Source organism: Liolophura sinensis, chromosome 11 (genome assembly GCF_032854445.1).
Source record: "Liolophura sinensis isolate JHLJ2023 chromosome 11, CUHK_Ljap_v2, whole genome shotgun sequence".
Classification (NCBI taxonomy): domain Eukaryota; kingdom Metazoa; phylum Mollusca; class Polyplacophora; order Chitonida; family Chitonidae; genus Liolophura; species Liolophura sinensis.
In genome coordinates, this window is record NC_088305.1 from 18,654,431 (window position 1) to 18,666,277 (window position 11,847).

Here is an 11,847-nt window from a genome sequence, read left to right on the forward strand (position 1 = left end):
CGATGGTCGCAACGACAATACCTCTAGCAAGGTTTTATTAGCACTAAGGTTGGGGACCTGAAAACACCTCCTTACAACAGAACCACAATGTATGTAAAACGTGGGAAAGCTCACCAGTCGCTTGCAAACTGTTGTTGATTCTCCATTTGGATCCTCCACCCTCAAAACTGACTTGTATACACATATATGTGAACAATTCTTGAGGATGGAGTTAAACAAGAATTATATTTAAACTGATATCGGGTCTGAATTTTGTGGCATTTTTCCTGTATTTGTTCTTTCTGTTTTTTTTTTTTTTTTTCAGCAATCGGTGCTGTGCTTTGTGAGGTATGCAGTCTCTCAATTGCTGTTTCACTATTCGACAAGCGCCATGTTGGTAAAGTCACGGGGCTTTATCTAGCAGTGGTAAGCGTAGGTAAAATTTACTATGCGGCAACGTATCAGTTAATTTTCCTGGATAAAGAAGGCTTGGGGGGATTTTTTCTCAGCATACCCATTGGTTTCACAGTGACTATTTTCGTGTGTATTTTCTTCCACAAGCCTGCTACAAGTAACTACCAGGAGGTCGATTCCGAACGGACGTCTCTAACGTTACAAACTGAGAATTCTGGGAAATCCGAAGGCAAAAGTAGTTTCACTGAAATAGACTCAGTGAAGACAGAACAGAACCCAATGTCGCAAAGTACCATTGCCAAGTCCTGGTTTTTTCATTTCTTTCTATGGCCGAATGCGTTTTTCTGCGGTTGCGCGGCTACCTTTATGAATAACATCACAGCTATCAGCTATGACATTGGTATGGAACAGTCTGAGCTCATTATATACATTCTGTCTGTTGCAATCATGATATCGCGTCTTTTCTTTGGCTCCATTTACGACTACTTTGGTACCAAAACAGCAGGGATGTGTCTGTTGACCTTCTGTTACGTGCTATTTGCAATCGCTATGTTTCTTGGCCGCTTTTGGTTAACGGGTGTGACCATCTTTGTGATCACCATACTGGGAGGCGTAGGAATCGGTGTTGGATTTGCGCTCACGTTGACAATACTGGTTCTGGAGTTTGGCCTAGAGCATTACGCTTTTCTGTTGGGGATACTTCACGTGGAAATTATTCTTTCAGCCTTGATCCTACAACTTATAACTGGCATAACGCATGATCACAGATCCGAGATGCTCCCGGATCATGCCCGCTGTTACAACTGTTTTGATTGGTCCTTTCTTCTACTTTTTTGTGGCACCATTCTGTCAGCATTTTTCGCCGTTGGAGCTATTTATATTTTCCGCAAAAGGAAACGAACGGAATGATCTAACTAAGTATTATGAGGATAGGAAAATTACTTAAAATCGTAAGTTATAAGTTTACGTTTACAGTAAGATTAGGTAATGAGTCCAGATGTGTACATGTATTAATGGTGCATATCTCTTTTGGCCAGCTGGAAAAATGTCTGCCATATTGGGTGTTGACGTGAATGTATATGCCAGTTTGGGTGCCCGTATCCCATGATGTGGGACACATGCTTAGTTTGCACTTTTTGTATGTTTTTATAGCCTAATGATATACAGCTTTAGCCCAATAGTGTACCAGGGCTGGCTAACACCGGTGAGATCTATTTTTGTTCATCCACCATATTCTAGTCATTGGGACATCTTCTCGAACAACATTATTTTCACAGTGAATGGTCATACATTCGAACAGTGTCCGGTTTAGTGAAAGAAACTCTGAAAATTTGAAGTGAGGTTTACAACAGGAATCACCATAAACCGCATGCATTCGTAGATATACTTCCATTTATTGGTTACAATCAAATGATTAAATCTTGTCGTACGTTTAATGGGCATACACACGTACCTTTGATTAGGTATATATTTGGGACGCCGAAGAATGAGTCTACTCTAAAGTAGGAATAAAATTACTTTAAGCTTCGGGAGTGGTAGATCCAGGGTCAATCCTGGGTCAGGTCACACCTAAGACATTAAAAGTAGAAGTTGTAACTTTCTCGCTTGGCGTTCAGCATGAAGGGAATTGTGCAACGACTTGTTGACTCGTATCAGTATAATGGTTCAGGATGGGTGACTTATTTACCTTCGGTAAGTCGTCTCAGTGAAACAGCACTAGATAAAAGAGCGGTGGAAATCCGTCCTGCAGCAGGGAGGCATATTACACGTACATGCACTCTAAGGGTTGAAAAACTGTTAAGTACGACATTAAACCCTAAGCACTCACTCACTTTAAGATATCGTTTTTATTTGTCATCTAGCTGACGATGCTTACCTCTGTCTTTGAGCTGTCTTGTCCTTTGAAGCTAAACAGCTTGTAACTTTGGCTTATATGGCCTCTCATTACTATGGGCAATTTTCCACCACCTTCGAAGTTTTCAGTTTAAGACGTATACATTCTGCGTTTTTTGTCTTTGGTCTCTTCTTGACACCTATACTTGATTCCAAACATGGCGAATTCAAATAGAGACAGTTGTATATGTAGATAGCGATTTCATCGCTCTTTTGTATAATGCATCCAGTATAGTCGATCAAAATATAGTTGCCACATTTCCCCATTTCTTTCAAAGTCTCGTTTAAGAACTGTCCGCAGTCATCTTCAGATATATGTGTATGTGTAAATAGTTTCCCTTTCTAGTACTTTTTCCTAAAGAGCATATAAGCTATTTCGAAAGAATGGTGTCTTTTTCTAAGACAAACATATAAATCCGGATAAAGAAAGAGGCCGACAGTTCCAAGAGTCAGTTACATGGGCGAAAATGATTCAAGTTGAAGTGTACTATATACCCTTCCCAATCATAAAACAAAATGTAGACGATGTTTTCGAAATCGGATTTGCGTGCAGCCAGTGTTTGTTATGTCCTTAAACTGCACATCAGTTCATATGTTCAGAGCTACCTGAAATAAAACATTTAAAATTATAAAAATACAAATTATTTATTTATTTATTTATTTATATCAAAGGGGTTCATATCTACTTACAAGAGAGCAGAACGCATTCAAAATTTTAACAAATTGGAGTCAATCAATTTACTTATACATGCTGGTTTTCTTTGCCGTACAGCGTGGGAAGGTATTCGTGCCTACCACGATGCTGACCGCCATTGTATAAGTCAAATATTCCTGATTACGGCGTAAAACACTAATCAAATAAATAAATAAACAAATGAAGACGCATGGTGGAATATCATTGAATCTATGCGTCGAAAAAGACATTCGTGTACCACCCGTCAACCACACTGAACGTTCTGGGTCAACAATCGCAAGACCATTAATACGTACCACCAAAGACCTAAGAAAGTATGTAAGCTACGAAATAAGGACGAAATCATGCACGGTGAGCCAGTCAACAGGATTAAAAAAAATGACGGAAAGAGGCGGAATGTTCTAAGCGAATGAATTAAAACAGTATACATTTTATAAGTTGATACACTTAATTGAAATCAAATATCTGTAGAATTATAAAATTAAAATACCATTTATTCCTCGGTATCCAGGGAAATATACACAGTCTATGCAAATATCAACACAATGAAGAGTGTATACGATGAGAAACGCTAATCATCAGCGGTTAAACTGATCGATCACGTCAACTTTGGTTGAGGATAACTCAACGCAGCCCACAACATAATAGTCCACAGAATAATACAGTACGAACTGGATGTACGTTGGCCTTGCAATGAAGCAGCAATGACAATGTGATAGTTATAGTGATACATAAGCAGTGATAACCGGCTTCTTGTAAATTTACCTTAGTTTTAATAGCAACTTAAACGCCCACCTAATGCAGAGAAGTCAGTTGCAATTTATTAGAAATCACTAGACCAAAATTACTTAAAATACTGTACTGTCATGCATGACATTCAACATAGGGGCACAGTATAGAGAATAACACTAGAGCGGCGAAGACATACCGTTAGTTGTCAGATGGTCTCACCTTACCGGTGAAATCCGGCATCCTGTCCACTTAATTTAGTTATAGGTCTTTATTCTCACTGTTCATAAAAATTCTTATTTACATAGCACAAACGACTACTGCGCCAACTAGTTATTATAGATATATACCTATATTGATTTTGCCAGGAACCCCAGATATACGTACTAACATGTGTGTAACAAAGCATACTAATATCTTATTTATTTAGTTATTTGACTGGTGTTTTACTTCGTACTGAAGACTATCTTACTCACACGACTGAGGCCAGCATTGTGACGGAGGGAATCGGGCAGAACCCAGAGGAAACCCACGACCGCTCGCAGGCCTTCCAACGTACGGCCAGAGAGAAAGCCAGCATGAACTAGTATCGGAAATATTGTTCAGCTGCATGACGGTAGTCAGGGTATGCACAGCCCTTCGCCAAGAAAATGAAATACATCCTGATGTAAAGCTGCAGCCAAAGAAAACAACGCAGGTGGTGTTAGTACACATAACCTCAATGATCAAAGGATGACCCAAATTGTATACGTTTGGCTTGTGGGTTGTGATAATTACGTTTTTGCCCATTATGCCTTGTCTTGGATTCCTCTGTTGACATGTGCTTCATACTAAATGCCGCTTCTGTGTGCCGGTGTTTGCGACACGGCTTAACACACACATATCGTTTGTACGGACATTAAGGAATCACCTGTGTCAAGAAAAATCTGCTTGATAACACGGCAATCGTTATGGTCGATGTAGAAAAAAACACTTCGATTCCGCCCGTGTCACGAACAAGCGCCTCGCATTGATGGCCATATTGAATCAATGGACACCCATTCTGACAATATGGATAGTTAAGGCCGGTTAGGTGAATAAAATGGCGACTATTTACCTCCGGGTCTGTGCTGCTGACAAGCAAGTCTCGCAACAGTAGAATGGGTATAAAATTTGCATCACCAAGATAATGTGCGCTTAGACAAACTCTTCTGTGTGTGCAGACTGGCGGCTCATCCAAGTCAGTGCTAATGGAGCCGGTGAATGTGGTTTAACGGTGCATCTCGGCTGAGGAGTATTGGCAGTTGCCAGGTACAATACCTGAATATCGACCAAGTTTTACCTGGCAAACAGCGGCTGCACTTAAACCATTACACCATGTGGTTTGCTTCGTTCGGGTCGAGTTGGTGATTCATATATTGTCCATAGGTATTTGCTGGTAGAGCTTTGGGCATGCGCAGTAATAAGGACTATAGGCATTCAAGAGCCAATCGCCAGCAGTAATACCTATTGCATTCATACGAGTTATGATGCTGGAAGGTAGACTTTGGCGTAAGATGACGGTGAACATTCCCTCAAGTTACCACAGATAACAGGGTGGAGAATAGGACTGTTCCTTTTCAAATGTAGTTCGTCAAAGATGGTAACATTTGAAAAGAGCAATGCACTAAAGGAGCTTAAACAGTATCAATGTGGAATGTTTCCACCCGGATGGACCGTTTTGCAATCATGATGAGATCAAATTGGGAACCTACACGCCTAAAGAAGTTCGGATAACTTCGGATAAGTTCGGACCTATGAAGCTGTTCAATCCGTTGTTCATTTCAGTTTTTGCTATGACGTTTTTCGAGGCAAACTGATATCGTAATGCTCACGCTTTTCCAAAAAGGAGGTGGCCAATTCAGCTTGAACCCAAGTAGCCACGGTCACAAAAAGCACCCCATAACAGAACTATGTTCGGACTGACTCTCCCTTATCCCTGCACACCGTCCCCTCCCCCCCCCCCCCCCCACACACACAAAAACGGGGGAAAAAAGAAATGTAGGCGGGTAATATGCAAAATACAAACAATCTGTAGAGGTGTTGATAGGACTGAATAGAAAGTTTGAAGTGGTGTCTTCCGTGCAGTTACACTGAGATATCTCTACAAATATATAGCCGTTCAAACGCGTATGATAAAAGCGAGATGACTCAAAGTAAAACGCCTTGAAGTCGAGAGACCTGGGATCAAACCTGGGTACTTGTTCCTACCTCACTTGGGGCTCAGCACTAAGATGTTAGAGCAATGAAAACGAATTGTCCGTATAATGTGACTTAGTAGGGTGCCATACTTAGTGTCTTCGTCATAATACATGTACTTCGGTGGCGGCAGCACACTGGCGGCATGGACTCGCCCTGTCACCACAACACACAGTATACTGTATACACACTCTTAAGTTCCCGTCATCATATGACTGAAGAATAGCTAAGTACGACGTAAAAGTACACATACATATATGCATAATTGCCTCCAGGTAAGCAAACAATCGAGCCCTAAGCAGTTTATTGGTTTTTACCCGAATTGCCGGTACTTAACTACCGGCCCTGGGTAAGCAGCGTGACTTATGTAGTTTAACCTACAGAGCAGTGTGTATCTACGAAGATATTATCCATGTAAAACCAGCCTAGCTCTCATGTTGTACTATGCGGCGTTGTCCAACGCTTACTGCCATCAAAGCAGTGAGAAAAGCGGAGCCATGTAGCTAATAAACAAAAAATCTGTGTTTCCAGCCTGGGATTACTCTTAACCTTTAACAAAGTGGTCCAAAGCTATGTGATCTTTAATTCGTTCCCGTCTTTCCTCAGCCATCTGAGACAACATCTTTGTCTCTTGCGATATTTCTAAACGCCATTCTTTATTCGTTTGCTTAATTGATTGGTGTTTTACACCGTACTTAAGGGATATTTCACTTATACGAAGTCGGCCAGCATTATGGCGGGAGGAAACTGCACAGAGCCCGGACTGGGGTGGGGGGTGGGAGGGGGACAACTATCCGCGGGTTGCTGGCCGAATCTCCCACGTACGGACGGAGACTTGAACTCACAGAGACCATATTGGTGAAAGGCACCCTGATCATAACTTTGTGCTTGTGTGCTAACCCTCTCGGCCACGGAGGACCCCAGTACCATACTGGACCACATTAAGTATTTACGTGAACAGTTAGAATGACCAGTGACCATATGCCTTTTACTACACCGTCGTCGCTATTCTAATTTAATTTATTGATTTATTTATTTCATTGATGTTTCACGCCGTACTCCAGAATATTTCACTTATACAATGGTGGGAAGAAACCGGGCAGAAAACCATGACCTTTGACGCTGCTATTGTTTTACTCTCTATACTGTACGTCTTTAATTGTATTCGACCCTAATCATGTACTCAAATATTGTTCAATTGCTACAACCTTATGCACCATACTGTCATCACCAAAAGCCGCAAGTTTTTTACGTCTCCGTTTTCAAATATTACAAACTGGGATCACTCAGCATTTATAAATTAAAATGGATTTTGAGTCCTACATAACAGAACCACAAAAAAATAAAGATTTTCTGTGTACATTGTCACAACAAATTATCCGTAGGTGTTTTTAGGTCCCAATATAATATGAAAGACACACTGCTGTGATTTGATGTCTTTTATTATAGTGTAACAGTGATGAATGTCGGGTCGTATATAGGAACAGTAGCCTGTATCAGTCGTGACCAAAATAACATGTGTATTTACGAGTAGCGGCACAATCGCGTATGATCGCTGTGACAGTACCGCATTTTACCCCACGGACAGCTTTAACAAAGACTACTGTCGTAGTCATGTACGTTCAGCAGGAATCCTGGTTTATCACTTTGTTTTGGTGCATGCAGTTATGTGCTCATAAGATAGATACGCTATTTATAGTACTCAAACACTTCAACATAACACCAGGCTACGATGTGTGGCCGTAACCCCTTTGTAAAGCTCATCAAAATCTCTCATAAGTGTTCTTATTAAACGAAAAATAACGGTATTACAGTATTAAAGTTGTCAATATTCTACTCATCACCCGCTAATTATTTTTTTTTGAGACTTTTAATCACTGGTGCAGCTAGGAGGTGTGCCTAGCAACACCAAGGGGGCGTCACTCGCAGCCTCACGACCACCTATCTCCTTGTGTCCTCTCGCCCAGAATTTTAAACTTTCATCAGTAAAACTCAAATCTGCCCAAAGCTTAGACAATTTGCACCATTTTGATACCAAACATGCACCTGTACACCAAAAACGGCAGGCTGGAAGCAAAAAAGACTTTACACCCTAAAATACACAGAATTAGAGCGCAAGTTCTAATGGGGGTCTGTGTCCGTTTGCTGGACTAAAACGTCGCCGAAGCCTGATTCCTTCGCGTAGCTTTTATGGGTTTATGTACTAAATATGATAAAAACACAGCTATTTGAATAATTCTAGACCAGTCATGTCCAATAAATTGCAACTAATATCACTGTGTTTTTTTTAACCTAATTCAGCATCGGCCACGGTGCTAGAGGGCCATGTCCGTTGCTACTTTCTAAGCATATAAACGAACAGTTAGAATATAATTCTATCACCGGATTTCACCGCAAGTACACGTGACTAGTTGTCAATCATCACACTGTTGTCGTTGCTCGGGTTTTACATGCTTTGGTGTAAAAGTAATCGTTTCCATCAAAGTTAAACAACATAAATCGACCGTTACTGTATAGAGGGTTTGCTCGTGGCATCATCGTCTTGGCAGAGCAAGCCATACTGGAGTCCATTTTACATGGGCTGGTATACTAGTACACGAGCTCATTGGTTTTTCCTTACTATTTGTGAAAAAAATCAAAAAATCAACCTAGTTTAATTGACCACTATTATTTAGCTGTGGTTGCTGGAAGTCATAACATTTTGTTACCTTGGTAACATCCAGTGGGTGGGTAATAACACTGGGTAAGAAGTGATCAGTTCTATCCAAAACAAACAAAATTCTGATGTATTTTAATTAGATGCAAAGTAGCAGTGCAGAAATCAGTGGTGGACCCAGAGGCACCTCTGCCGGGGGGAGGAGATGCCTAGCGAGGCGTCTTTCGCACTGGAGGTGGGAGGCGGGGACTGACTCCAGGAGGGGGAGGGGTACCCAATGACCTCGATTTTTTTAATCAGATGGTTCAATGGTTATCTTTCACTTTACCCTCTACAATTTCTTTTTTTCTATCTCTTAAAACGACCATAACACACATACACAAAATGAGTAGAATTTGATTTGCAAATAATAGCTGAAAGGCCGTGAATGAATCCAAGTAATAATTAATATGCTATACCACAATTTATCCGAACACAAACAGCATTTTAAAAAAAATTATTGATTTATTTATTGATTAGCATGGATTTCATAATGCCTCCAGGGGAATAGCACAAAGCAGTCTGACAACTTTCTGTATCGGTATGACGTGAATGTAGCGAATGCGGAGCATCTTGACCTAGCTGACGTCAGATTCTCAGCGCCGCCTGCCGGGCCAACTCCTTCCATGGCGTGAAATGCAGCACCTGTTGATCTTGATGTGTGCATATGATTTACATGATATTTCAATGAAACAAGGTACACAGTCATCATTCAGATGGTTATACCGGAGCCTAGCGCACTCACTGCCCAGTTGGTAGACGTTCGGGTAGCAATGCACCGGCTCATCTCAAGCTGTCTCGCCCTTCGAGCTCGGCTCATACGACAATCCGAACTCTATGTCAAAAAAACTATATATGATCATCGTGTGCCACAAACTTTCGAGATAATCATCATGTATCAAGACGGTTCTTCAGAGCTGTTCTTCATTTCAACATATCTTGCGAGAGCTATATATACACGCAGGTAGATTAAGCCATGGTGATCAGTCCTAGTTACAAATTACATATAATATAATAAAGTTTGAACTTGCCCAGGGGATTATCCATTTGGAGAGATTATCTCCCGTTGTTTTCTCTGTTAAGTTCGGATTTAAATTTATGAAGGAAGCACTGTTCTTTGACTCCTCTGGTTTGAGCTTTATTCACCAATATTTCACCAATACGGGTACATGATGCGATATGTTTGGTTACAGGTAAAATCTGTAAACGTGACATGTTAATTTGTTGCCTATGTATCCTACATCGGTTCCTTAAAGTAGATTTTGGGAATTACAGTTCATACGGATATATATATATATATATATATATATATATATATATATATATATATATATATATATATATATATATATATATATATATATATATATCTGGTGGCCATATGGTACCAGTAATACGCTGTCCACAGCTCGTACGAAATTTTAGTTGTCTTTTCAGGTCGTTTTATCCAATTTAACCATTTTGGTTACCATTTTAATATAACAAATCGTACGGAGATGGATAGTATTCTGTGAAAGATGATAAATGGGTAACCACAGAAAAAAGAGAAAGCTGGACAGACTTAGCGCTGACTGATAATTTATTTTGAAGCATTTCCAGCAGGCAGCAGACCTATAGTGTTTTATATTTTCTTATTTATTTCTTTTTTTTTTGGAATAGGACTGCCGACTGGGGATCAAATAGTGGTCCTTCACACTTCAGTTCGGAGGCAAATCTCCGAATTACGCATGCGCAACCTATCGCCATAGTACTCCAATATGGCTGCCAGAAAAAAAGCGATGCAACCCGTGTATAGGCGTGCGATAGTGGGGAAAGATACATCTATACAGGCACCTGTTATATATACACATTAACTTCTACCCTCACGCTGAGTTTAGCATAATTAGCTCAAAACAACTCGTTTACTAGAAAGGAAATTTAGAATTTAGAATTCGTAGAAATCATTTAATTTAAAGACGACTGTTCAATCTGTGCTGCTTTTAAATAGTTTACATTAAATTGTACATGAACTCTCGGGTTTAGGTTTGTTAGGCTGGCTAAATAAAACAGGTGACGACATATATGTTATAGGCGAGACTATTTATGTAGTAAATTTGCCGATTTCAACCTCCAAAATATATATGCCCTAACTTTCGCATGGTACAATGTCCTACCACCACGTGCAGCTTGCACTTTTCTCAACAACATATCAAAAATCAGTTTAGCTTGACCACCATTTCTGAGCTGTGGTTGCTGGAAGTGAAGCTGTAGCATTTTGTTAATTTGGTAACCTCTAGGGGATAGGAAGTAACACTGGCCAAAAAGTTTAAGTTCTTTTCCAAAGTAGACAAAATTCTGATATATTTTGACTAGGTGGAAACTAACAGTGCAGAAATTTATCTTCATCAACAACCTAAAATGTCTGTATGGCAGCATTACCCAATCAGTGCTCCTTCACTCTTCAGTTCGGAGGCAAATCTTGGACCCATTTGCCTGAACTGCGCATGTGTAACCTCACATGGATACAATACCCTATTAGAACTTCCCTTCTGAAATTGTGTGTATTTTAGAGTATAAAGTCTTTTTATTTTGCTCCCAGGCGACTATTTGTGGCGCATAGGTGCATGCTTGGCAAAAAAATGCTAACAAATGTCTAAATATTGAGGAGGTGTGAGCTTTATTGATGAAAGTTTGAAACCGTTGGCGAGAGGGCACAAGGTGTGAGTAATGAGTGACGTCCCCTTGGCGTTGCTAGGTACGCCTCCCATCTGCCGGCAGAGAAAGGTCCAGATTTTGTCAGTCAGCCTGTGTTAAGATTTTTATGGCTGCTTTCTCACAGGCTGGGCAAGGTAGGCAGCAAAGCTTATTGACCACAGGAAGTTTGGGCTGAGCTACCGCGCTAAACGTTAACATTGTCGCTTACTGAAAATTAATGGTGGTCTGTGGCCACGTCTTTGATTCGTAAAGTGCCCGGATCATGCGTACAGAGCTATGCGTATATTCACAGCTACATGTCACTGGAACCTCCGGTATGAGTACATGTGTAATATTTAACACTTAAGTGAGTGAGTGCTTGAGGTTTAACGTCGTATCTAATTAACTTAGAAGTATGTGACTGTTACGGTTTCCTTTGAACACAATAAACTTCCAGGGAGAGGGCGTTGTGAGAATGGATCTTGGCTCACGGTTCGAGACAAACGCCGGGCACACGCCAAGAAAGAACAAACACAGGGAATACAGCTCTATA